Source organism: Heterodontus francisci, chromosome 7 (genome assembly GCF_036365525.1).
Source record: "Heterodontus francisci isolate sHetFra1 chromosome 7, sHetFra1.hap1, whole genome shotgun sequence".
Taxonomy (NCBI): domain Eukaryota; kingdom Metazoa; phylum Chordata; class Chondrichthyes; order Heterodontiformes; family Heterodontidae; genus Heterodontus; species Heterodontus francisci.
In genome coordinates, this window is record NC_090377.1 from 122102946 (window position 1) to 122127051 (window position 24106).

The following is a 24106-nucleotide window of genomic DNA, read 5'->3' on the forward strand; positions in this document are numbered from 1 at the left end:
CAAACATTGTTTGATCTGGTGTACCACCTGTTTGTGTGATTTGGTCCATTCTCAATTGGTGGTCTCTTTTGTCAGATCGCGTAGGGGGACAGATAACGTAGCGAGGTCAGGAATGAGGCAACTACAGTATTTGACGCGTCCTAGCAGACTCTGGACTTGCTGTATATTTGTAGGATCTGTAGCGTTTGCAATGGCTTCAGCTTTCCGTCGATCAGGTGATACTCCTTCACCACTGAACACATGACTGAAGAATTCAATTCTGATCTCATTGAACAAGCACTTGTCTTTGTTCAAGGTGAGGTTACATTCTCTGAGACGTTGTAGGCGTGCATGTAGACATGTCTTGAGTTCCTTCTCAGTGTGCACATGAGAATATCATCACAGACGTTCAAACTGTCTTCAAGACCTTGAAGTGCAGATTGAATCAAGTGCTGAAATACCTTAGCTGCTCACCTGACTCCAAAATTGAGCCTCTTGTATCAGAAAAGTCCGATGTGTGCAGAAAATGCAGTAAGATATCTCAATTCTTCTGCAAACTCGATTTGATGTTAGCCTGCACTGAGGTCAAGTTTAGCGAAGTGTTTAGAACCATTCACTTTCTGTAAGAGATCATCAATTATTGGTGTCAAGTATCTTTCTCATTGTATGGCTTGGTTTGGTGATCACATCTGAGCACAGATTCTAATCTGGTTCTTGCTCTTGGGTTTCTTGACAACTTGTATGGGTGAGACCCAAGAGGTAGGTTCATCCCCAATTTTGGTATAGGATCTGAAGCAAAAACAGAGAGCCAAAGACTGCAGCAGCTGAACATGAAGGCTTCTCCTTTTATTCCATCTTAGTTTCATTTCCACTTTGCTAGCATGTGTGTCCTACAGCAGCCGCTAGAGTACACAATGTAATTTCAAAACCATACAACACCACAGTGAAGTACTGTTGCAAATGTGGCAGCCAATTTGTTCATAGTAAGGTCCCACAGGTGGTACTTGCTCAATAATTGGCTTTCAGTGATGGTGGTTCAGGGATAAACATTGCCCAAGACACCAGGGGTAACATTCCTGTGCCATGGGATCTTTAATATCCAGCTAACAGAGCAGATGAAACCTTGGTTTAACATGTCATCTGAAAGCTGGCACCTCCACTCCTGCAATACTCTCTTGGGACTGTACTGGGAGTAGCAGCCTAGATTTTGTGGTCAAAACACTTGATCATGATTTAAACCCACAATCTTCTGACCCAGAGGCGAGAGTGCTACCACTGAGCCATAGCTTAATACAAACATGACTTGGGTTTCCAGGGTTTTGAGGGCTGGACTGCCAGGGATCAGTGCCACAGACTGAACTGTCCGCTGTTCTGGTTACAGGCAGAGGTTATAAATGAGACAAGAGCGCAATAAACTGAGTCAGGGCTGAAATGTTAATAAATTCTTTTGTCATCTGCACATTGCAGCAAATAAATAGTAAGTAAGTAAAAGTGCTATAATTTTTTTTCATTTGTTCAAAAGTACAAAATGAGCCTGGGCCATCTCCAGTGAGCAATGCATCTACAGCCACCATTTCACCGTCTGCCTTTCTAGCCTCCTGTCTGGCAGCACACAGACATTTCAAGGACAATGGTGCACGAGTACCTAAGAGACTGAATTTCCAGAGGGGAGCACTTAGAGAAATGCGCAGGTCCGCCATCAAAAGGAGCCTGAAGAGGCTCGAGTCCTTTTTGTGATGAAGCAAACAAGGGTAGATGAAAGGACAGAGCGCATCGCACTGCTGCCCCACTTAGCAATCAGTGAGATAGGTGTACAATCAGAACCACAACAAAGAGGGGACAAGGACGGTAAGACCAGGTGTTGCTTCAGGACAACAGAATGCCAAGAGCCTTCTAGGCAATCTTGCCTCATTTTTATTTTTCCAATCATATTCTCTGCACTTTGGGCCTATTACAGTAAAAAGAACATTGGCTGTCATTGTACTGTCTGCTATTTATTCCATATGTAATTCATTGGAAAATTGCCGGTTGTTACAAGAGATGGCTGATTAAAAGCAGAGCATTTCAAAGGGACGGACAGACTTTGTTACTTCGCCAGTACTTGATGAACCTGCTCGAGGAGCGACATCTGAACCCGTAGTAGAAGGCAGCCTCGGTGTCAGCCATAGCTCGGTGTCTCTGAGTTTTAAAAAAAAGGTTCAAGCTCCCACTCAAGACATGTGTACAAATTCTAGGCTGGCATTCAAGTGCAGTGCTGTGGGAGGTGTTAACTTTTAGCTTCTGAGGCCCAGTCGTCCCTCTTAAGTGGACAAAGAAGAGCAGAGGAGTTCTCCGCGGTGTCCTGTCCAATATTTATCCCTGAAACAACATCATTAAACCAGATTATCTGGTTATTATCACTTTGCCGATAGTGGGAACTTGCTGTGTGGCAATTGGCTGCAGGGATTTCAACATTATACTTCAGAAAGACAGTGGTGTAGTAATAATCTCACTGGACTAGTAATCCAGAGGTCCAGGTTAATGCCCTGGGGACATGGATTCAAATCCCACCACAGCAGCTGGTGGAATTTAAATTCAATTAATTAATTAAAAAGTCTGGAATTGAAAGCTCGACTCAGTAATGATGCCATGAAACTGCCACTGATTCTTGCAAAAACCCATCTGGTTCACAAATGTCCGTTAGGGAAGGAAATCTGCTGTCCTTACCTGGTCTGGCTTACATGTGACTCCAGACCCATAGCAATGTGCTTGACTCTTAACTGCCCTCTGAAATGGTCTAGCAAGCCACTCAGCTCAAGGCCAATTGCTGGCTTTGTGAGTAACACCCACATCCCATGAAAGAATAAAAGATAAACCTACATGTCAAAAAGTTCTTCATTGGTTGTAAAGAGCTTTGAGACATCCTGTGGTCGCGTCTTTTCATTCTTCCTTTTTTTAAATTGCGGTGATGCTCAGGAGCGATCCGGAGTTTTGTTTCCCCAATACTCGAGAACGTTTTATGGCAAGGCAAAATGGTTTCAGGCACTGGCTTATTAAAATTTGTGTTGGTGCACAGGATACATGCCTCCATATTGGCAATGCCTCCTTTTGGGGGTTGCAGTGGGACAAAGGCTGCAGCATTTTGTATGTGCAGTCTGCTAGCATCTCCTGCTTCCAGCATTATAACATTGCCTGTCTCTGCCCAGCTTTAGCCCATCTGCTGCTGAAACCTTCATCTGTGGTTTTGTCACCTCCAGACCTGACTATTCCAATGCTCTCCTAGTCGGCTGCCCATCTTCCACCCTCCATTACTTGAGCTCATCCAAAACTCTGCTGTCCTGTATCCTAACACGCACCAAATCTGGGACCTAAACCCCAATTTTAAAATTTTCATCATTGTGTTCAATCCCTTGTTTTTCCCTATCTCTGTAACCTCCTCCTACAACCCTCTGAAATATCTGTGTTCCCCCAACTCTGGCCTCTTGAGCATCCATGATTTCCTACACCCCACCATTGGTGACTGGGCCTTCAGCTGCCTGGGTTCTAAGCTCTGGCATTCCCTCTCTAAACCTGTCCACCTCTCTACCGCTCTCTCCTCCTTTAATAAACTCATTAAAACCTACTTCTTTGACCAAACATTTAATCACTTGTCCTAATATCTCCTAATGTGGCTCCATGTCAAATGATCATAGAATCATAGGATTGTTACAACACAGAAGGAGGCCATTCGGCCTGTCATGTCCATACTGGCTCTCTGCAGGAGCAACTCATCTAGTCCCACTCCCCTGCCCTTTCCTTGTAGCCCTCCAAATTCTTTCTCTTCAGATAATTATCCTATGTATTCCATGGGCTCTAACTTTGCTGACAAGCCTTCATGTAGCACTTTATTAAATGCCTTTTGGAAGTCCATGTACACCACATCAACCACATTATCCTCTCCATTACCTCTTCAAAAAACTAAAGCAAGTTGGTTAACATAATTTCCCTTAACAAATCCGTGCTGGCTTTCCTTAATGAATCACATTTGTCCAAGTTACTATTAATTTTATCCTGAATGATTATTTCTAAAATCTTTCCCACCACCAAGGTTAAACTGACTGGCCTGTAGCTGCTGAGTTTATCCTTACACCCTTTTTTGAATAAAGGTATAACATTTGCAATTTTCCAGTCTATGGCACCACACCTGTATCTAAAGAGGTTTGGAAGATTATGGCCAGTACCTCGACAACTTCCACCCTACTTCCCTAAGTATCCTTGGATGCATCTCATCCGGTCCAGGTGATTTATCAACTTTAAGTACAGCCAGCCTATCTAATACCGCCCCTTTATCAATTCTTAGCCCATCCAGTGTCTCAACTACCTTCTCTTTCACCAGGACTTGGGCAGTATCTTCTTCCTTATTAAAACAGATGCAAAGTACTCATTTAGTACTTCAGCCATGCCCTCTGCCTCCATGCACAAATCCCCTTTTAGGTCCCTAATCTGCCCCATTCCTCCTTTTATCGCCCTTTTACTATTTATGCGCCTGTGACAGACTTTTAGATTCCCTTTTATGTTAGCTGCGAGTCTCTTCTCATACTCTCTCTTTGCTTCTGTTATTTGCAGTTTCGCTTTCCCTCAGAACTTTCTACAATCAGCCTGGTTCTCAATTGTGTTATCCACCTGATATCTGTCATATGCACCCTTTTACTACTTCATCTTTCTATCTCTTTCGTCATCCAGGGAGCTGTGGAGCTGATTATCCCGTTATGGTAATGTACCTTGACTGTACCCGAGCTGTCTCCTCTTTAAAAGCAGCCCCTTATTTAGTTACAGTTTTGCCTCCCAATTTTTGGCTCCAATGTACTTGGGCCAGATTCGTTCTCACTCCATTGAGGTTGACAGATAATGCTCCACTGTAGCACCTTGGAACATTTTAATGGCACTATATAATTGCAATTTGTTTTTGGAATAGGGAAATTATCTCATCTGAGTTCATGTCATTAGCAGGTGTGAAGGAAGGCAGAGGAGAAGGAGGGCAGAGGAGAAAGAGGGAAGGTGTGAGCGAGGGAAGGAGTGAAGGAGGGCAGAGAGGAAGGTTGGAAGGTGTGAAGAAGGACGGGTGGAAGGAGGGCAGGTGTGAAGGAGGGAAGGAGTGAAGGAGGGCAGAGGGGAAGGTGGGCAGGTGTGAAGGAGGGAAGGAGGGAAGGAGTGAAGGAGGGCAGGGGAAGGATGGAAGGTGTGAAGGAGGACAGGTGGGAGGAGGGCAGAGAGGAAGGAAGAAGGAATGAAGGAGGGCAGATGTGAAGGAGGGCAGAGAGGAAGGAGGGCAAGAGAGGAAGGCGGGAAGGTGTAAAGGAAGGCAGAGAAGAAGGACAGAAGGAGTCAAGGAGGGTAGAGGGGAGGAAGGACAGGTGTGAAGGAGGGCAGGTGTGAAGGAAGGCAGGTGTGAAGGAGGGCAGGGGGAAGGAGGGAAGGTGTGAGAGGACAGGTGGAAGAAGGGCAAACAGGAAGGACGGAAGGAGAGAAGGAGGGCAGAAGAGAAGGAGGGCAGGTGTGAAGGAGGGAAGGAGTGAAGGAGGGCAGGGAGGAAGGATGGAAGGTATGATGGAGGACAGGTGGAAGGAGGGCAGGTGTGAAGGATAGAAGGAGTGAAGGAGGGCAGGTGTGAAGGAGGGCAGGGAGAAGGAGGGAAAGTGTGAGGACGGGAAAAAGAAGGGCAAACAGGAAGGACAGAAGGAGAGGAGGGCAGAGGAGAAGGAGGGCAGGTGTGAGCGAGGGAAGGAGTGAAGAAGGGCAGAGAGGAAGGATGGAAGGTATGATGGAGGGCAGATGTGAAGGAGAGCAGGTGTGAAGGAGGGCAGGTGTGAAGGAGGGAAAGAGTGAAGGAGGGAAGGAGTGAAGGAGGGCAGAGGGGAAGGAGGGCAGATGTGAAGGAGGACAGGTGGTAGGAGGGCAGGTGTGAAGGATGGAAGGAGTGAAGGAGGGCAGAGGGGAAGGTGGGCAGGTGTGAAGGAAGGAAGGAGTGAAGGAGGGCAGAGGGGAAGGTGGGCAGGTGTGAAGGAGGGATGGAGTGAAGGAGGGCAGATGTGAAGGAGGGCAGGTGTGAAGGTGGGAAGGAGTGAAGGAGGGCAGGGGGAAGGATGGAAGATGTGAAGGAGGACAAGTGGTAGGAGGGCAGAGAGGAAGGAGTGAAGGAGGGAAGATGTGAAGGAGGGCGGGGGAAGGAGGGAAAATGTGAAGGAGGGCAGGTGGGATGTAGAGCTGGTATGATAGAGCAGATGAAAAGGAGGGTAGATGTGAAGGAGGACAGACGTGAAGGAGGTAAGGGATTAAGAAGGGCAGGCAAAGCATCGATTTAACAGTACCTCCAGAAGTTGAACCTCTGACAGTTCAGCACTCTCTCAGTATTGCACTGGGGTTTCAGCGTAGAGACTTAGGCTGTTTCTGTATCGCAGTAATACTTGTGCTGATGGCACTGGCCCACAATGGGTGGGTGTGGGCTGCTGCTTGCCAGCATTCCCTTTGGGTAGAAACTGGGAGAACCCTATGGTCCTTATGGAACTTCAGCAGGGTTTGTATTTGGATTGTGGCTGGTTGCATATCAAGAGCTGGCACCACTGGGCCTTTACCAATATAAAAGCTGGAGAGAGACAAAACTACATGGCAATGAAATGTGAGAATCCTGCACTGAAAGAGAAAGAAGCATAGGAACAGGGGGAGGCTATTCGGCTGCATGAGCCTGCAACTCCATTCAATTAGATCATGGCTGGCTGTATCTTAACTCCATTTACCTGCCTTGGTTTTATATTCCTTAATACCCTTACCTAACAAAACCTATCAATCTCAGTTTTGAAATTTTCAATTGATCCCCCCAGGATCAACAGCTTTTTGGGGAGAGAGTTCCAGATTTCCACCACACTTTGTGTGAAGAAGTGCTTCCCGACATCACCCCTGAACGGCCTAGCACTAATTCTAAGGTTTTTGCTCCCTTGTTCTTTCTGGACTCCTCAGTTTCTCTCTGTCTACCCAGTCGAATCTGATAATCATCTTACACACCTTGATTAGGTCACCCCTCAAACTTCCATACTGGAGGGGATACGAGCCTAGCCTATGCAGCCTGTCCTCATAATTTAACCCTTTTAGTCTCAGTATTATTCTGGTGAATCTGCTCTGCACCCTCTCCAAGGCCAATATATCCTTCCTGAGGTGCCGTGCCCAGAACTGAGTGCAAGACTCTAAAAGGGATCAAATCAGAGCTCTGTACAGTTGTAACATACAGAAAAAACATGCAGAACAAGGGGAAACAAGATTCAATCATGCTGCTAGGAAAGGGTCAATGGTTTAACATTGGTTTTAGTCTCAACCTTAAAGCAAGCACACAGCTCTAAAAGCTTCCTACTTGTACCACGAAAGGCCCCAAGTCCCAACTATGGAAACCACGTTGCTTATTTAGACCCATTAGTTAAGCCCCCATTAGCAGTCTCATTGAAACAAATGCAGACAATGGAGAGAGATGCACTTGTCAACAGGGCTGTGATAATTGCTCTGCCTCCTCTGTGAGGTATGAATAATGTTTGAATAATGTTTCTCTTTCTGTGGGGCTTGGACAATGCTCTCCGGAGCCAGCATCAGTGGTGCCAATCCCATTAGTGGAGAATGCCTGTGCTTTGGCTTCAGTGGGAACTTGGGCCCGAGCATCACCCGATCCTGTTTCCACTGTGTGTTTGGGTAAACGTCCACTTCAATCACAATCGCTCCATTGAAGTGACTCAGAACCGAGTGGCTTGAGAGCATTTGCAGAATCGGTGGAGCATGTCGTAATGGGCTGTTAGTACATTTAACATTCACAGTGGAAGAGAAACAAGTAAACAAGCAGGGTGGTGGTGGGAGTGGGGGGGTGGGGGGGGGGGCGGTGGGGGTGGAGAATGACGTGCAAACTTTAACCTTTGCAAGGTCCCTCTGCTCCCTGTTCTCAAATTGTCATCTTGTTCCAGAGTGTTTTTAATCAATTTTCACCTCATGGCTCAGTGAGTAACACTCTCACCTCTAGGTAAGAAGTCTGTGAGTTCAGGTCCCACTCCCCAGGTACAAAATCTAGGTTGACACCCCTGTGCTGTACTGTGGGAGGTGCTGTCTTTTATATGAGACATTAAACCAAGGCCCCATCCGCCCTCTCAGGTGCACATAAAAGATCCTGAGCTGCTATTTTGAAGAAGAACAGGAGAGTTCTCCCCAGTGCCCTGGTCAATACTTATCCTTCAACCAACATCATTAAAATAGATTATCACATTGCTGTTTGTGGGACATTGTTTGGTTTAAATTGGCTGCTGGGTTTCCTATATTACAACCGTAACTGCACTTCAAAAATTCTCCACTGGCTGTAAAACATTTTGGCATGTTGTGAAAGGTGCAAAATGAATACAAGTTTTCTCTCCTGAAGGTCCTCACTAACGGGTACAGTCCCACTGAAAATGCCTGCAGCCCTCCGGGTGCCTTGCCCAACAGGCCCTTTTTCACCCATCAGTGCAGTGTGTGTTGGCAGGCTATGGCAGCCAAGCCTAATTGTGCCCACGCCCAATGTCTATACCTGGTCATGTTCCAGGGGGGAGTCAATGGATTGCAATGAGGAAGTCTAGTTAATATTACTCCTACTTCCCTGAACCAGGGTACAAAGACATTTGCAGCATTCCTACCACTGTCCTAACCAATGCCTGGCACGATTGGATAATAAAAAGAAAGACTTTCAGTTATATAGCACCTTTCACAACCTCAGAACATCCCAAAACCTTTCACAGCCAACGAAGTACTTTAGAATTGTAGTCACTGTTGTAATGTAGGAAAATAGATGGAGAGTAATGAGATAATGACAATAATCTGCTTTAGTGATGTTGGTTGATGGATAAACATTGGCCAGAACACCAGGGAGAACTCCCCTGTTCACCTTCAAATAATACTGTGGGATCTTTCACGTCCACCTGAGAGGGCAAAAAGGGTTTTGGTTTAATGTGTCATCCGAAAGACAGCAGCTCCAACAGTGCAGCACCCACTCAGTACTGCACTGGAATGTCAGCATACGTTTTAAGCTCAAGTCTCTGCAATGGGATTTGAACCCGCGAACTTCTGATTCAGAGGCAAGAGTCGCTGCCACTGAATCATGACTGACAAGATAATAAAAATTTATATATATATTTCCTAAATTATCAGATTACTAGTGATAGAATTCAAATAGTTGCAATTTGGCCAAAAGGACCATTTTAGAAACATAGATCTGTTGCCTAACAAAGCATTAAATCGTAGAATTAAAATAAAGCCCCATTGCAAGTAAACATTCCCTCGGGATGTCCTTACTTTTTTTTATTTGTTCATGGGATGTGGTAGTCGCTAGCTAGGGCAGCATTTATTGATCATCCCTAATTGCCCTTTAGAAGGTGGTGGTGAGCTGCCTTCTAGAACTACTGCAGTCCATGTGGGGTAGGTACACCCACAGTGCTTTTAGGAAGGGAGTTCCAGGAATTTGACCCAGCGACAGTGAAGGAATAGTGATATGGTTCCAACTCAGGATGGTGTGTGGCTTGGAGGGGAACTTGCAGGTGGTGGTGTTCCCATGCATTTGCTGCCCTTGTCCTTCTAGCTGGTAGAGGTCGTGGGTTCGGAAGGTGCTGTCTAAGGAGCCTTGGTGCATTGCTGCAGTGCATTTTGTAGATAGTACACACTGCTGCCACTGTGCGTCGGTAGTGGAGGGAGTGAATGTTTGTGGATGGGGTGCCAATCGATGGGCTGCTTTATCCTGGATGGTGTCGAGCTTCTTGAGTGTTGTTGTAGGCGCACGCATCCAGACAAATGGAGTGTATTCCATCACACTCCTGACTTGTGTCTTGTAGATGGTGGGCAGGCTTTCGGGAGTCAGGAGGTGAGTTACTTGTTGCAGGATTTCTAGCCTCTGACCTGCTCTTGCAGCCATGGTATTTATATGGCTACTCCATTCAGTTTCTAGTCAATGGTAACCCCTGATGGTAATATCCTTGTTAATCCTAGGCTCTCTCTTTATCAGTTGAGTGCTTACTCTTGAAAGATTTTTTTTGTACCTGCAACTGCATTGTTCCATTTGGATATGGCTGTGTGCAAGGAATTTACTGCAAAGAAACAGGCCATGTTTTTGCTTCATATATGAGCCTCCTTCCACTCTATTTACTTAATATCACCCTCTCAACATATCGGCAACAGCAACAACCTACATTTATATCGCGTTTTTAGTGCTGTAAAACATTTCAAAGTGCTTCACAGGATAGTAATCAGACAAAGTTTGACACTAAGCCTCATAAAGATATATTAAAAAGCTTGGTCAAAGAGATAGGTTTTAATGAGCATCTTATAAAAGGAGGGAGAAGTTGAGATGCGGAGGTTTAGAGAGGGAATACCAGAGTTTATGGCCAAGGCAGTTCAACGTATGGCCGCCAATGGTGGGGCAAAGGAAATTGTGGATGTGCAAGAGGCTAGAATTGGAAGAGTACAGAAATTGTGGAGGGATATAGGACTGGAGGAGGTTACAGTCAGAGATGGAGAAGGGAGAGGCCATGGCGGGATTTGAAAACAAGGATGCAAATTTTAAAATTGAGACGTTTGCTGGATTGGGAGCCAATGTAGGTCAGTGAGCACAGGGGTAATGGGTGAACGGGACTTGGTGTGAGTTCGGATACGGAAAGCAAAGTTTTGGATTTTATTCTTATGCATTGATCTTCCCCTTAATTGCATCGATGCTAATTGCCTCAATCACTCCATGTGGTAGCGAGTTCCATGCTCAGACTTGTATTTCTACAACATGTTATTGTGTCATCCAGAAACAGCTCAAAGCACTTTGCAAACAGTTAGTTATTTTGAACTGCTGTGAACGCTGTTATGTAGGTGGAGTAGGTTATTATTCAGTGGCACAATCAGGTGCAATGTTGATGCTTCTTGGGATCAGACATCCTGCTGACCCTCAGCATCTAGATGATGGCCACTTGGGTGAGGTATCAGAGTGCTCACCCAGCAATTCATTCGTGCCTTCAACAGCAAGAGCATGAGGAATTGGGGGGGGGCGAATAAGTTTGCTTCAGCATCAGAGGTTTATTCAGGTATTTCAATCAGGAGCACTGAGGTCTGAATTATTTTTTATTTTCATTTGAACCCTTCACGCTAAAAAGGAAAAAGGAGCTGAATTTTCCTAAATACAACAAAAAATAATAAGCCCCACAAGAAAGCATCGTTTGCCAATGAGAATCCTCCCTTCTGATCTCAATCCAGCTTCTTGGGGCGGACCTTTTGTCCGACGCTCTGTTTATCCAGGATTAGAGGGGTGGGGGAGGATTTGCTGTGTGGCGCTCTGCCCGTAGGGAGTGTGTAACAGTGATTTGTGCAGTGGTGGTTGCTGTTGCTGCGGTGGCGGCGTGTGTTGACTCAGTGACGGCGGAGGATGGATTGAGAGCCGTTTGTAAGTGGCTGGAGCATGTTTGCTGGGAAAGGGAATGGCGTGAGTTCTGACGAACGTGGCGGGTTGGAAAGCGGTTTGTTTATAGTCAGTTTATTCCCTCCCCCACACTGACAGCAGCTTCAGGGCGGAGCTCACTTCCCCATCATTGCCTTCTCCCCCATTCCCCCCTCCTCGCCCCCCATTCCCCCCTCCTCGCCCCCCATTCCCCTCTATCTCTCCCCCCCCTCCCCTCTATCTCTCCCCCCCCATCCCCTCTATCTCTCCCCCCCCATCCCCTCTATCTCCCCCCCCCATCCCCTCTATCTCCCCCCCCCATCCCCTCTATCTCCCCCCCATCCCCTCTATCTCCCCCCCCATCCCCTCTATCTCCCCCCCATCCCCTCTATCTCCCCCCCCATCCCCCTCTATCTCCCCCCATCCCCCTCTATCTCCCCCCCATCCCCCTCTATCTCCCCCCCATCCCCCTCTATCTCCCCCCCATCCCCCTCTATCTCCCCCCCATCCCCCTCTATCTCCCCCCCCATCCCCCTCTATCTCCCCCCCATCCCCCTCTATCTCCCCCCCCATCCCCCTCTATCTCCCCCCCCCATCCCCCTCTATCTCCCCCCCCCATCCCCCTCTATCTCCCCCCCCCATCCCCCTCTATCTCCCCCCCCCATCCCCCTCTATCTCCCCCCCCCCATCCCCCTCTATCTCCCCCCCCCCATCCCCCTCTATCTCCCCCCCCCATCCCCCTCTATCTCCCCCCCCCATCCCCCTCTATCTCCCCCCCCCCATCCCCCTCTATCTCCCCCCCCCCATCCCCCTCTATCTCCCCCCCCCCCATCCCCCTCTATCTCCCCCCCCCATCCCCCTCTATCTCCCCCCCCATCCCCCTCTATCTCCCCCCCCCCATCCCCCTCTATCTCCCCCCCCCCCATCCCCCTCTATCTCCCCCCCCCCATCCCCCTCTATCTCCCCCCCCATCCCCCTCTATCTCCCCCCCCATCCCCCTCTATCTCCCCCCCCATCCCCCTCTATCTCCCCCCCCCATCCCCCTCTATCTCCCCCCCCCATCCCCCTCTATCTCCCCCCCCCATCCCCCTCTATTTCCCCCCCCCATCCCCCTCTATCTCCCCCCCCCCCATCCCCCTCTATCTCCCCCCCCCCCCATCCCCCTCTATCTCCCCCCCCCCCCCCATCCCCCTCTATCTCCCCCCCCCATGCCCCTCGATCTCCCCCCCATGCCCCATTCTCCCTCATCCATACCCATTCTCCACATTCCTCCCCCCGCGTTTCCCCCCTCCCCCCGCGTTTCCCCCCTCCCCCCGCTGTTTCCCCCCTCCCCCCGCTGTTTCCCCCCTCCCCCCGCTGTTTCCCCCCTCCCCCCGCTGTTTCCCCCCTCCCCCCGCTGTTTCCCCCCTCCCCCCGCTGTTTCCCCCCTCCCCCCGCTGTTTCCCCCCTCCCCCCGCTGTTTCCCCCCTCCCCCTGCTGTTTCCCCCCTCCCCCCGCTGTTTCCCCCCACCCCCTTCCTCCCCCCCCCCTGCCGTTTCCCGCTTCCTCCCTCTCCCCCCCCCCCCACCCCCCCCCCCCCCCCCCCCACTTTCTGTAAAATGTGTACGCCTGGATGTCAGGTGAGAGCAGAGCCAAAGCTTAGCTGTGATGCCTACCAAGGCGGGACAGCCCATTGGAGCTCCCCATCACGCGAGGTATGTTAGATGGGCTGTCAGCACCTAATGGATCTGCGTTCCAACAAGAGTCCGTGCTTTTGGCAAAGGGGAGAAGATTTCAAAGAGAATTTTTTGAAAAGTCTCGATGTTTGTGTTGGCACATGGGATCTAAATTATTTTAATTTCTCTGTTATTAAATAAATTACTGGTATGTTTACAGCACGTGTTAGAAAACTCACTGCCTTCAATTTTGAACCAGCTGCTACCAAACAGTATTTTATTGCAGTAAAACCAGAAAGTGCTGTAAATATTTCAGATTTCCAGCATCTGCAGTATTTTGCTTTTGTATTCTATTGCAGTGCTCCCTGAGACATGCAGCCACAAACTATTTTTTTGCAAAGTGCAGAAAATGAGTGCCATTAAAGTCCTTGGTTGAACTGTTCATTATAACTAGCCACACCAGTGCTGGATTCTGGACCTTTAGAAACCATCCTACATTATAATTAGAAAGAAAGGCGTGCATTTATATAGAACCTTTCTTGACAATAACAGCTTGTATTTGTATAGGGCCTTTAATGTAATAAAACGTCCCAAGGTGCTTTACAGGAGTACTTTAAAACAAAATATGACACCAAACCATATCAGATGACCAGAAACTTGGTCAAAGAGGCAGGTATTAAGGAGTGTCTTAAAGATCATAAGAACTAGGAGCAGGAGTAGGCCGTCCGGCCCCTCGAGCCTGCTCCGCCATTCAATAAGATCATGGCTGATCTTTTCGTGGACTCAGATCCACTTACCCGCGCTCTCACCATATCCCTTAATTCCTTTATTGTTCAAAAAGATATCTACCTTAGCTTTAAAAACGTTTACTGAAGAAGCGTCAACTACTTCACTGGGCAAGGAATTCCATAGATTAACAACCCTCTGGGTGAAGAAGTTCCTTCTTAATTTAGTCCTAAATCTGCTCCCTCTAATCTTGAGGCTATGCCCTCTTGTCCTAGCTTCACCTGCCAGTGGAAACATCCTCTCTACTTGTATCTTATCTATTCCCTTCATAATTTTACATGTTTCTATAAGATCCCCCCTCATTCTTCTGAATTCCAATGAATATAATCCCAATCTACTCAGTCTCTCCTCATAAGCCAACCCCCTCAACTCCGGAATCAACCTAGTGAACCTCCTCTGCACCCTCTCCAGTGCCAGTATATCCTTTCTCAAGTAAGGAGACAAAAACTGCACACAGTACTCCAGGTGCGGCCTCACCAGTACCTTATACAGCTGCAACATAACCTCTCTGCTTTTAAACTCAATCCCTTTAGCAATGAAGGACAAAATTCCATTTGCCTTCCTAATTACTTGCTGTACCTGCAGACCAACCTTCTGCGATTCATGCACAAGGACACCCAGGTCCCTCTGCATAGCAGCATGCTGCAACTTTTTACCATTCAAGTAATAATCCTTTTTACTGTTACTCCTAACGAAATGAATGACTTCACATTTATTAACATTGTATTCCATCTGCCAGACCTTTGCCCACTCACTCAATGTATCTATGTTCCTCTGCAAAGTTTCACAGTCATCTGCACACTTTGCTCTGCCACTCATCTTAGTGTCATCTGCAAACTTTGACACCCTACACGTGGTCCCCAACTCCAAACCATCTATATAAATTGTAAATAATTGCGGTCCCAACACTGATCCCTGAGGCACACCACTAGTGACTGATTGCCAACCAGAATAGCACTCATTTATCCCCACTCTCTGCTTCCTGTTAGTCAACCAATCCTCTATCCATGCTAATACTTTACCCCTAATGCCATGCATCCTTATCTTATGCAGCAGCCTCTTGTGCGGCACCTTGTCGAAGGCCTTTTGGAAATCTAGGTACACCACATCCACTGGGTCCCCATTGTCCACCTTGCTCGTAATGTCATCATAGAATTCCAAAAGATTTGTCAAGCATGACCTGCCCTTCATGAATCCATGCTGCGTCTGCCCAACGGGACAATTTCTATCGAGATGCCCTGCTATTTCTTCCTTGATAATAGACTCAAGCATCTTCCCCACTACAGAGGTTAAGCTAACCGGTCTATAATTCCCCATCTTTTGTCTACCTCCCTTTTTAAACAGTGGCGTCACATCTGCTGTTTTCCAATCTGCTGGGACTACCCCAGAGTCCAGTGAATTTTGGAAAATTACCGCCAGTGCACCTGCTATTTCTCCCGCCATCTCTTTTAGTATCCTGGGATGCATTCCATCAGGGCCAGGAGACTTATCAATCCTTAGCTCCATTAGCTTGCCCAACACTACCTCTTCCGTAATAATGATTGTTTCCAGGTCCTCACCTACGTTCGTCTCTTTGTCAATTACTGGCATGTTATTAATGTCCTCCACTGTGAAGACCGATACAAAATACCTGTTCAATGCCTCGGCCATTTCATCATATCCCATAACTAAATTCTCCTTCTCATCCTCTAAAGGACCAACATTTACTTTAGCCACTCTTTTTCGTTTTATATATTTATAGAAACTTTTGCTATCTGTCTTTATATTCTGTGCTAGTTTTTTCTCATGTTCTATCTTACTTTTCTTTATAGCTCTTTTTGTGGCTTTCTGTTGACCTTTAAAGTTTTCCCAATCTTCTAGTTTCATGCTGTTTTTGGCCACTTTGTATGCCTTCTCTTTCAATTTGATAGTCTCCCTTATTTCCTTAGACACCCATGGCAGATTACCCCTTTTCTTCCAGTCCTTCCTTTTCACTGGAATATACTTTTGCTGAGCACTTTGAAAAATTGCTTTGAAAGTCCTCCACTGCTCGTCAACTGTCCCACCATAAAATCTTTGTTTCCAGTCTACTTTAGCCAAGTCCTCCCTCATTCTATTGTAGTCCCCCTTGTTCAAGCGCAGGACCCTGGTATTGGATTTTATCTTCACACTCTCCATCTGTATTCTAAATTCAACCATACTGTGATCACTCCTTCCAAGAGGATCCCTAACCATGAGGTCATTAATTATTCCTGTCTCATTACACAGGACTAGATCTAGGATAGCTTGCTCCCTCGTCGGTTCCATTACATACTGTTCAAGAAAACTATCACGGATACACTCAACGAGCTCCTCCTCAAGGCTACCCTGACTGAGCTGGTTCGACCAATCTACATGTAGATTAAAATCCCCCATGATAATTGCCGTACCATTTTTACAGGCATTAGTTATTTCTTTGTTTATTGTCCGCCCCAATGTGATATTATTTGGTGGCCTATAGACTACGCCTATCAATGACTTTTTCTTCTTAGAGTTTCTAATTTCCACCCAAATGGATTCAACCTCATTCTCCATAGAACCTATATCATCTCTCAGCACCGCCCTGATGTCGTCCTTGAATATCAGAGCTACACCACCTCCCTTACCTTCTTGTTTGTCCTTCCGAATAGTCTGGTACCCCTGGATATTTAACTCCCAGTCGTGACCAACCTGTAACCATGTCTCCGTAATGGCTACCAAATCATATTCATTCGCGATGATTTGTGCCGTTAACTCATCAACCTTGTTACGAATACTACGAGCATTCAGGTAAAGTGCCTTTATGCTAGCTTTCTTACCCTCATGATTTCCAACATCTCTAATAATAACTCCTGAGTTATCCTTCCTTTCTGCTTCTTTCATAGTCTGCCTTGAACTTAAACCCTCCTGCACACATGTTAACCTGCTGCTTACCTGTTTATTTACCAACATACTCCCTGTCGTTTTCCCTTTCCCTTCCCCCCGAGTCACTAGTTTAAAGTCCTAGAGACCGCCCTATTTATCCGTTTCGCAAGAACACTGGTTCCAGATCGGTTCAGGTGGAGACTGTCCCATCGGTACAGATCCCCCCGGTTCCAAAACTGATGCCAATGCCCCATGAAATGGAACCCCTCTTTCCCACACCACTCCCTTAGCCACGTGTTTACTTCCCTAATATTCTTATCCCTAAGCCAATTTGCACGTGGCTCGGGCAGTAATCCGGAGATTATGACCCTCGAGGACCTGTTCCTTAATTTCGTTCCTAGTGCTTTATAATCCCCAAACAGGTCCTCCATCCTAGCCTTGCCTATGTTGTTAGTCCCAACGTGGACCACAACAACTGGATCCTCCCCCTCCCGCTCCAATATCCTTTCAAGCCGGTCAGAGATGTCCTGCGCCCTGGCACCGGGCAGGCAACACACCATGCGGGACTCCCGATCCGGCTTGCAAAGGATACTATCTATCACCCTAATTATAGAATCCCCTATATTAAAGGAGGAAAGCGAGGCAGAAAGGTGTAGGGAGGGTATTCCAAGGCCTAGGGCCTAGATAACTGAAACAACAGCCACCAAAGATGGAGTGATTTAAAATGGCGATGCTCGAGAGGCCAGAATTAGAGGAGCGCAGATATCTCGGAGGGTTGTGGGGCTGGAGGAGATTACAGAGATAGGGAGGGGAGAGGCCATGGAGGGATTTGAAAACAAGGATGAGAATTTTAAAATCAAGACGTTGCTTGACCAGGAGCCGATGTAGGTCAGCGGGCACAGGGGTGATGGGTGAACGGGATTTGGTGCAAGTTGAGACACAGGGAGCAGAGCTTTGAATGACCTCTAGTTTACGGAGGATCGAATGTGGGAGACCAGCAAATAGTGCATTGAAATAGTCAAGTCCAGAGGTAACGAAGGCATGAATGAAGGACTTTCCAAAGCACTTTACAGCCATTGAAGTATTTTTGAAATGTAGTCACTGTTATAATATAGGAAACACAGCAGACAATTTGTGCACAGCAAGCTCCCACAAACAGCAGTGAAAGAATGCCTTGCTAATCTGTTTTTAGTGATGTTGGTTGAGGGATAATTATTGGCCAGGATGTTAGAGAGAACGACTTCTATGAATAGTGCCGTAGGACCTTCTGTGTCCACCTGAGAGGACAGATGGGTCCTCAGTTTAATGTCTCATTTGAAAGATGGCACGTCCTACAGTGCAGCCCTCCCTCAGTACTGCACTGGGATTGTCAGCCTAGATGACATGCCCTGGTCTCTGGAGTGAGACTTGAACCCACAACCATCTGACTGAGAGGTGAGAGTGCTACCAACTGTCCCAGATATCATTGACACTATTAAGGTTTAGACTTGATTCATATTTCAGAGAAAGTGGAATAGAGGGAAGAGGGATGGAAGGGTAGTATGAGAAGAGTGAAGTATAAACACCATCATAGTCCAGTTTGGTCTGAAAGGCCTCTTTTGCGTGCTGTAGATTCACTGTCGTTTCGTTTATATATGTTTATGAGAAAAAGGTCATGGAATAGTTTATCAGGTGATATTGTTAAAAGGAACAGTGTTGTGGAGAGAGAAAGGATTGGAGAACATGAGGACAAATTCAGCTAGAATTAGAGTCTCACCAAAGAGCCAGAGACAACCCTACAGTCTCTGTTCTCTGACCTGCAGTCCCAAGTAGTGAGCACAGCCTCCTGAATCTGCCCAATTGTGAGACGGGTAAATAAGCAGTCGAAACCTTGTCAAAATAACAGGTTTGTTGTGGCGCAGTGGCCTTTCCCGATTCCTAAAAACTCTTGTGTGCTGTGGCAGATGTCTTGCTGGGTAATCTTGATGGTGAAGAGGAATATGTCGGAGCAGGTAGCTTTGATGATTCTACATTAATCTGCATTCTTAATTATCGCACATGTTTGGTCAGAAAACAAATCTGTCATATTTGGTGTTTGTGAGCCTAACTGTTTCCTGTCACTGCAAAGGCCAGTGTTTGCTCAGTGAATGGAGATGCTCACAGTCTGTAAATGAATGGGGAAGATAAAGAGCTGATGATGCTATTTTAAAAGTAAATGATTTATTTCCTTGCGGTGCAATTGTGGGTGATAGATTCGTGAAGGAGGGAGCTGTTTAAGCTGTCCTTAAAATGCTGTTAAGAGCAGACTGTTGTCCTGGGATTTCAGTAATTCTTTGTTTGAAATCATTGTACTGTACTGTTCTGCAAAACAGCATCCAGCAGAATTTCAATTATTAATTTTCCCCTGCTAAAGAAAGACGGAAAGAATTTGCATTTATATAGTATCTTGAAGTATAGTCACTGTTGCGATGTAGGAAACGCAGCAGCCAATTTGTACACAGCAGGGTCTTGCAAACAGCAATGAGATCATCTGTTTATGGTGATATTGATTGAGGGATAAATATTGCCCAGGACACCAGGGATAGCTTCCTAATGCTCTTCCTCAAAGCAGTGCTCTGGGATCATTTACGCCCACCTGATTGAGGGAGCAGACAAGGCCAGAGTGCTCCTACTGAGCAAAGGCTGACATTTAACATAGCCTCTATTTCTTTTAGTGCTTTAGAATGGATACCATCAAGACCAGGAAGCCCCTCTGCCTTAAGAGCAGGTGACGAACCCAAGGCATTTCAGAGGCATTAGGAAAACAGATGCTGAGCCAAAAAAAGGAGACCTTAGGAAGCGTGCTGAGGTGGATCTTCAAGGAGGATAGGGAAATGGAGGATTTTAGGGCGAGGATTCCCGCATGTGGGGCTTAGGCAGTTGAAAGATGGCTACCAGTGATGGTGGAGGTGAGGAATGTACAAGAGGCCCGAGTCAAATGAACAGAATATTCATGGGAGGAATTCATTGGGCTGGAGGAGGTTACAGAACTAAGTAAGAGTTGAGGCAGTGAAGGGATTTAAACACCAGCATAAGAATTTTAATAATTTGAGGTACTGGAGGACAAGCCATGGTGGGGTTTGAGGAAGCACTCCTGCTCCTGGCCCACAAGCAGTGCTGTAAAAGGCACATACCTCCTTAAGCTGACAGCTCCTGCCTCCCTTTCACTGATGGGTTTCCTGAAACCCACCCAGCACTTGTAAAATTTAAATCAGGCTCCTGGTTGCACTGTGGGAATTCGATTTTAATATGTTACTCAAGTGGCCCGTCTCTCCACTCAGGACACCCTGACTCCTCGATACCCACTGCTTTGGAAAAGGCAGTTTGGGGCCTTGATCCCGGTTCTTAAATTTTTATTTGTTTCCTCCCTCCGTCCACGCCAGCCCCTGGCTGAGGTAGGGCTGGATATCATCAGCTTTACATTATAGGAGCTGACCCCATGCCTTTAGATGCTCTTCCCAAGGGGCAACATGCAAATGACCAAGGGGAAAAGGCTGAGGATGAATCGCTGAACAAGGCAGAGGTAGGGAGAGCAGCCATCGCTAGGGATACTCTGGCTATGATCAGATAGGTGGGAGTGGAACCAAGTGAGGGGCATCCAATGGGCAGCGGAGGAGAGAGCACTGGAGAAGGATGCTGTCAAAGAGGGATAATGCTCTATGGCCACAGTAATAGAAAATATCGTGGGAAACAGCAAGAGTGGAGCCAGAGTATAAAGAGACCGGGAGAGAGAGCGAGAGTTCACTCAGACAGTGGGAAACAACGAGAGTGGAGTGGAGCACAGAGAGACCGGGAGAGAGAGAGTGTTCACTCAGACAGCGGGAAACAGCGAGAGTGGAGCCGGAGCATAAAGAGACCGGGGGGGGGGGGGAGAGAGAGAGAGAGAGAGAGAGAGAGAGAGTTCACTCAGACAGCGGGAAACAGCAAGAGCGGAGCCGGAACATAAAGAGACCGGGAGAGAGAGAGTTCACTCAGACAGCGGGAAACAGCGAGAGTGGAGCCAGAATATAAAGAGACCGGGAGAGAGAGAGAGTTCACTCAGACAGCGGGAAACAGCGAGAGCGGAGCCAGAGTATAAAGAGACCAGCAGAGAGAGAGAGAGAGTTCACTCAGACAGCGGGAAACAGCGAGAGCGGAGCCAGAGTATAAAGAGACCGGGAGAAAGAGAGAGTTCACTCAGACAGCGGGAAACAGCGAGAGCGGAGCCAGAGTATAAAGAGACCGGGAGAGAGAGAGAGTTCACTCAGACAGCGGGAAACAGCGAGAGCGGAGCCAGAGTATAAAGAGACCGGGAGAAAGAGAGAGTTCACTCAGACAGCGGGAAACAGCGAGAGCGGAGCCAGAGTATAAAGAGACCGGGAGAGAGAGAGAGTTCACTCAGACAGCGGGAAACAGCGAGAGCGGAGCCAGAATATAAAGAGACCGGGAGAGAGAGAGAGTTCACTCAGACAGCGGGAAACAGCGAGAGCGGAGCCAGAGTATAAAGAGACCAGGGTATAAAGAGACCAGGAGAGAGAGAGTTCACTCAGACAGCGGGAAACAGCGAGAGCGGAGCCAGAGTATAAAGAGACCGGGAGAGAGAGAGAGTTCACTCAGACAGCGGGAAACAGCGAGAGCGGAGCCAGAGTATAAAGAGACCGGCAGAGAGAGAGAGAGTTCACTCAGACAGCGGGAAACAGCGAGAGCGGAGCCAGAGTATAAAGAGACCAGGAGAGAGAGAGTTCACTCAGACAGCGGGAAACAGCGAGAGCGGAGCCAGAGTATAAAGAGACCGGGAGAGAGAGAGAGTTCACTCAGACAGCGGGAAACAGCGAGAGCGGAGCCAGAGTATAAAGAGACCGGGAGAGAGAGAGAGTTCACTCAGACAGCGGGAAACAGCGAGAGCGGAGCCAGAGTATAAAGAGACCGGGAGAGAGAGAGAGTTCACTCAGACAGCGGGAAGCAGCGAGAGCGGAGCCAGAGTATAAAGAGACCGGGAGAGAGAGAGAGTTCACTCAGACAGCGGGAAGCAGCGAGAGCGGAGCCAGAGTATAAAGAGACCGGGAGAGAGAGAGAGTTCACTCAGACAGCGGGAAACAGCGAGAGCGGAGCCAGAGTATAAAGAGACCGGGAGAGAGAGAGAGTTCACTCAGACAGCGGGAAGCAGCGAGAGCGGAGCCAGAGTATAAAGAGACCGGGAGAGAGAGAGAGTTCACTCAGACAGCGGGAAGCAGCGAGAGCGGAGCCAGAGTATAAAGAGACCGGGAGAGAGAGAGAGTTCACTCAGACAGCGCCGGAGGTTTGAAAAATAGTCAACAGTGACATCACAGTAAAGCTGCAAGGTGATTGGTTGGTGAGTAACTGCTGTTAGGGAATAACTCTAAATAGCTGGGTTCGTAACTAAAGTAAAGAGAAAGTCTACAGTTTTTTAATATAGTAGGTAGTGTTTTTTTTTGGTGGGGGGGGGGGGTTCCGCGTGTAAATAAACTAATTTTTGGGTAATTTAAGGGAGTGAAAAAAGTGTGACATCACAGGAAAACCGTAAGTTCATTGGTTGGTAAGTAACTGTTAATTTGAATTACCTATTCTAAGTTGATTTCAGATTAAAGGTGAATAGGAGAAATATTTTACAGATTACAAACTAAAGACCAGTCGGAAATTTAAAAAACAAATTCAAATGTAATTAAATAAAATAGAGATGCAGGGCCAGGCGATGTGTTGTACTTGCATGATGTAGGAGCTGGTGGACCCCATTGTGGTTCCTAGTGACCACATCTGTAGCAAGTGTTGGCTGCTCAAGGAACTCCGGCTCAGAGTTGATGAGCTGGAGTCTGAGCTTCGGACATTGCGACACATCAGGGAGGGGGAGAGTTACCTGGATGCCATGTTTCAGGAGGCAGTCACACCCCTTGGATTAACTGCCTTGAATTCGGCCAGTGGTCAGGGACAGGAGGGTGTGACTATGAGTGAGGCCGGTAGAGGGATCCAAGAGGTAGTGCTGCAGGGGTCTCAGCCATTGTCCTTGTCCAACAGGTTCGAGATTCTTGCTCCCTGTGTGGACGAGAGCAGGGACTGTAGGGAGGATGAACAAAGTGACCGCAGCACCGTGGTACAGGGAGCCATTCAAGTGGGGGGAGAAAAGAGAAATGTAGTTGTAATCGGGGATAGTATAGTTAGGGGCACAGACACTGTTCTCTGTGGCCAGGATCGAGAGTCCCGAAGGCTCTGTTTCCTACCTGGTGGCAGGGTTTAGGATATCTCATCTGGGCTGCAGAGGAACTTGGAGTGGGAGGGGAAAGATCCAGTTCTCGTGGTCCATGTAGGTAGAATGAGGAAAGAGGTTCTGCTGAAGGAATATGAGCAGCTAGGGGCTAAATTAAAAAGCAGAACCAAAAAGGTGGTAATCTCCGGATTATTACCTGAGCCACGAGCAAATTGGCAAAGGGTTAATAAGATTAAAAAGGTAAATGTGTGGCTCAAAGATTGGTGTGGGAGAAATGGGTTCGAATTCGTGGGACATTGGTACCAGTGCTGGGGAAGGAGGGAGCTGTTCCGATGGGACGGGCTCCACTTGAATCATGCTGGGACCAGAGTCCTGGCGAATCGTATAACTAGGGCTGTAGATAGGGCTTTACCTCCCCCTAGGGGGGAGGGTTCAGTTGCATGGAAAAACAGGAAGTTAAATGAGAAGGTAGGAGTGCAGGTTAGTGGTGAGGTTGATTGTTACCAAACTGTAAGAAGTATACTGGTTAAACCAGAAGAGAGAAACAATAAACAGGTGAATAAAGCATCAGTGCTGAGGGACAGGTTAGGGGGTATAGCCCAAATAAGAGTTCTATATACAAATGCGTGGAGTGTAAGGAATAAACTAGATGAGCTGCAGGCACAAATTCAAATGGAAGATTATGATGTGGTGGCCATTGTGGAGATGTGGCTGCAGGATGGTTGGGACTGCGAATTAAATATACCTGGTTATAAAGTTTACAGGAGGGACAGGGAAAATGGCAGAGGGGGTGGAGTAGCCTTACTAATTAGAAATAATATCACCTCATTGGTGAGGGAGGATATAATGAGGGGAAAGCATCCAGTGGAGACCTTATGGGTGGAATTGAGGAACAGGAAAGGATCTAAAACTGTAATGGGTGTTTTGTATAGACCCCCTGGTAGCAGTTCTGAGGTGTTAGATTGTATAAATGCACAAATTAGGCAAGTGTGTAACAAAGGTAGAGTAGTATTAATGGGGGATTTTAACTTACACATAGATTGGGAGAGGCAGACTAGCACCTGTTAGAAAGGTAGTGAATTTCTGGAATGTGTCCGGGATAGTTTCCTACAGCAATATGTCCTAGATGTAACAAGGGGACATGATTAGGAAGTTGGTGGGCAACAGAGAGTGGGGATA

General features: G+C 47.3%; 1 protein-coding gene across 4 annotated transcripts in view; it reads left to right on the plus strand.

The window, feature by feature from the left end:
- The first annotated feature begins 11322 nt into the window (after positions 1–11322).
- The window catches only part of plekhm3 (pleckstrin homology domain containing, family M, member 3), a 110054-nt gene continuing 97270 nt past the window's right edge, over positions 11323–24106 (plus strand). For all 4 annotated transcript variants that reach the window (XM_068036077.1, XM_068036080.1, XM_068036079.1 and 1 more), the window contains exon 1: positions 11323–11410. The gene's annotated coding sequence lies outside the window, so the exon portion shown is untranslated. The remainder of the gene's footprint in view (positions 11411–24106) is intronic.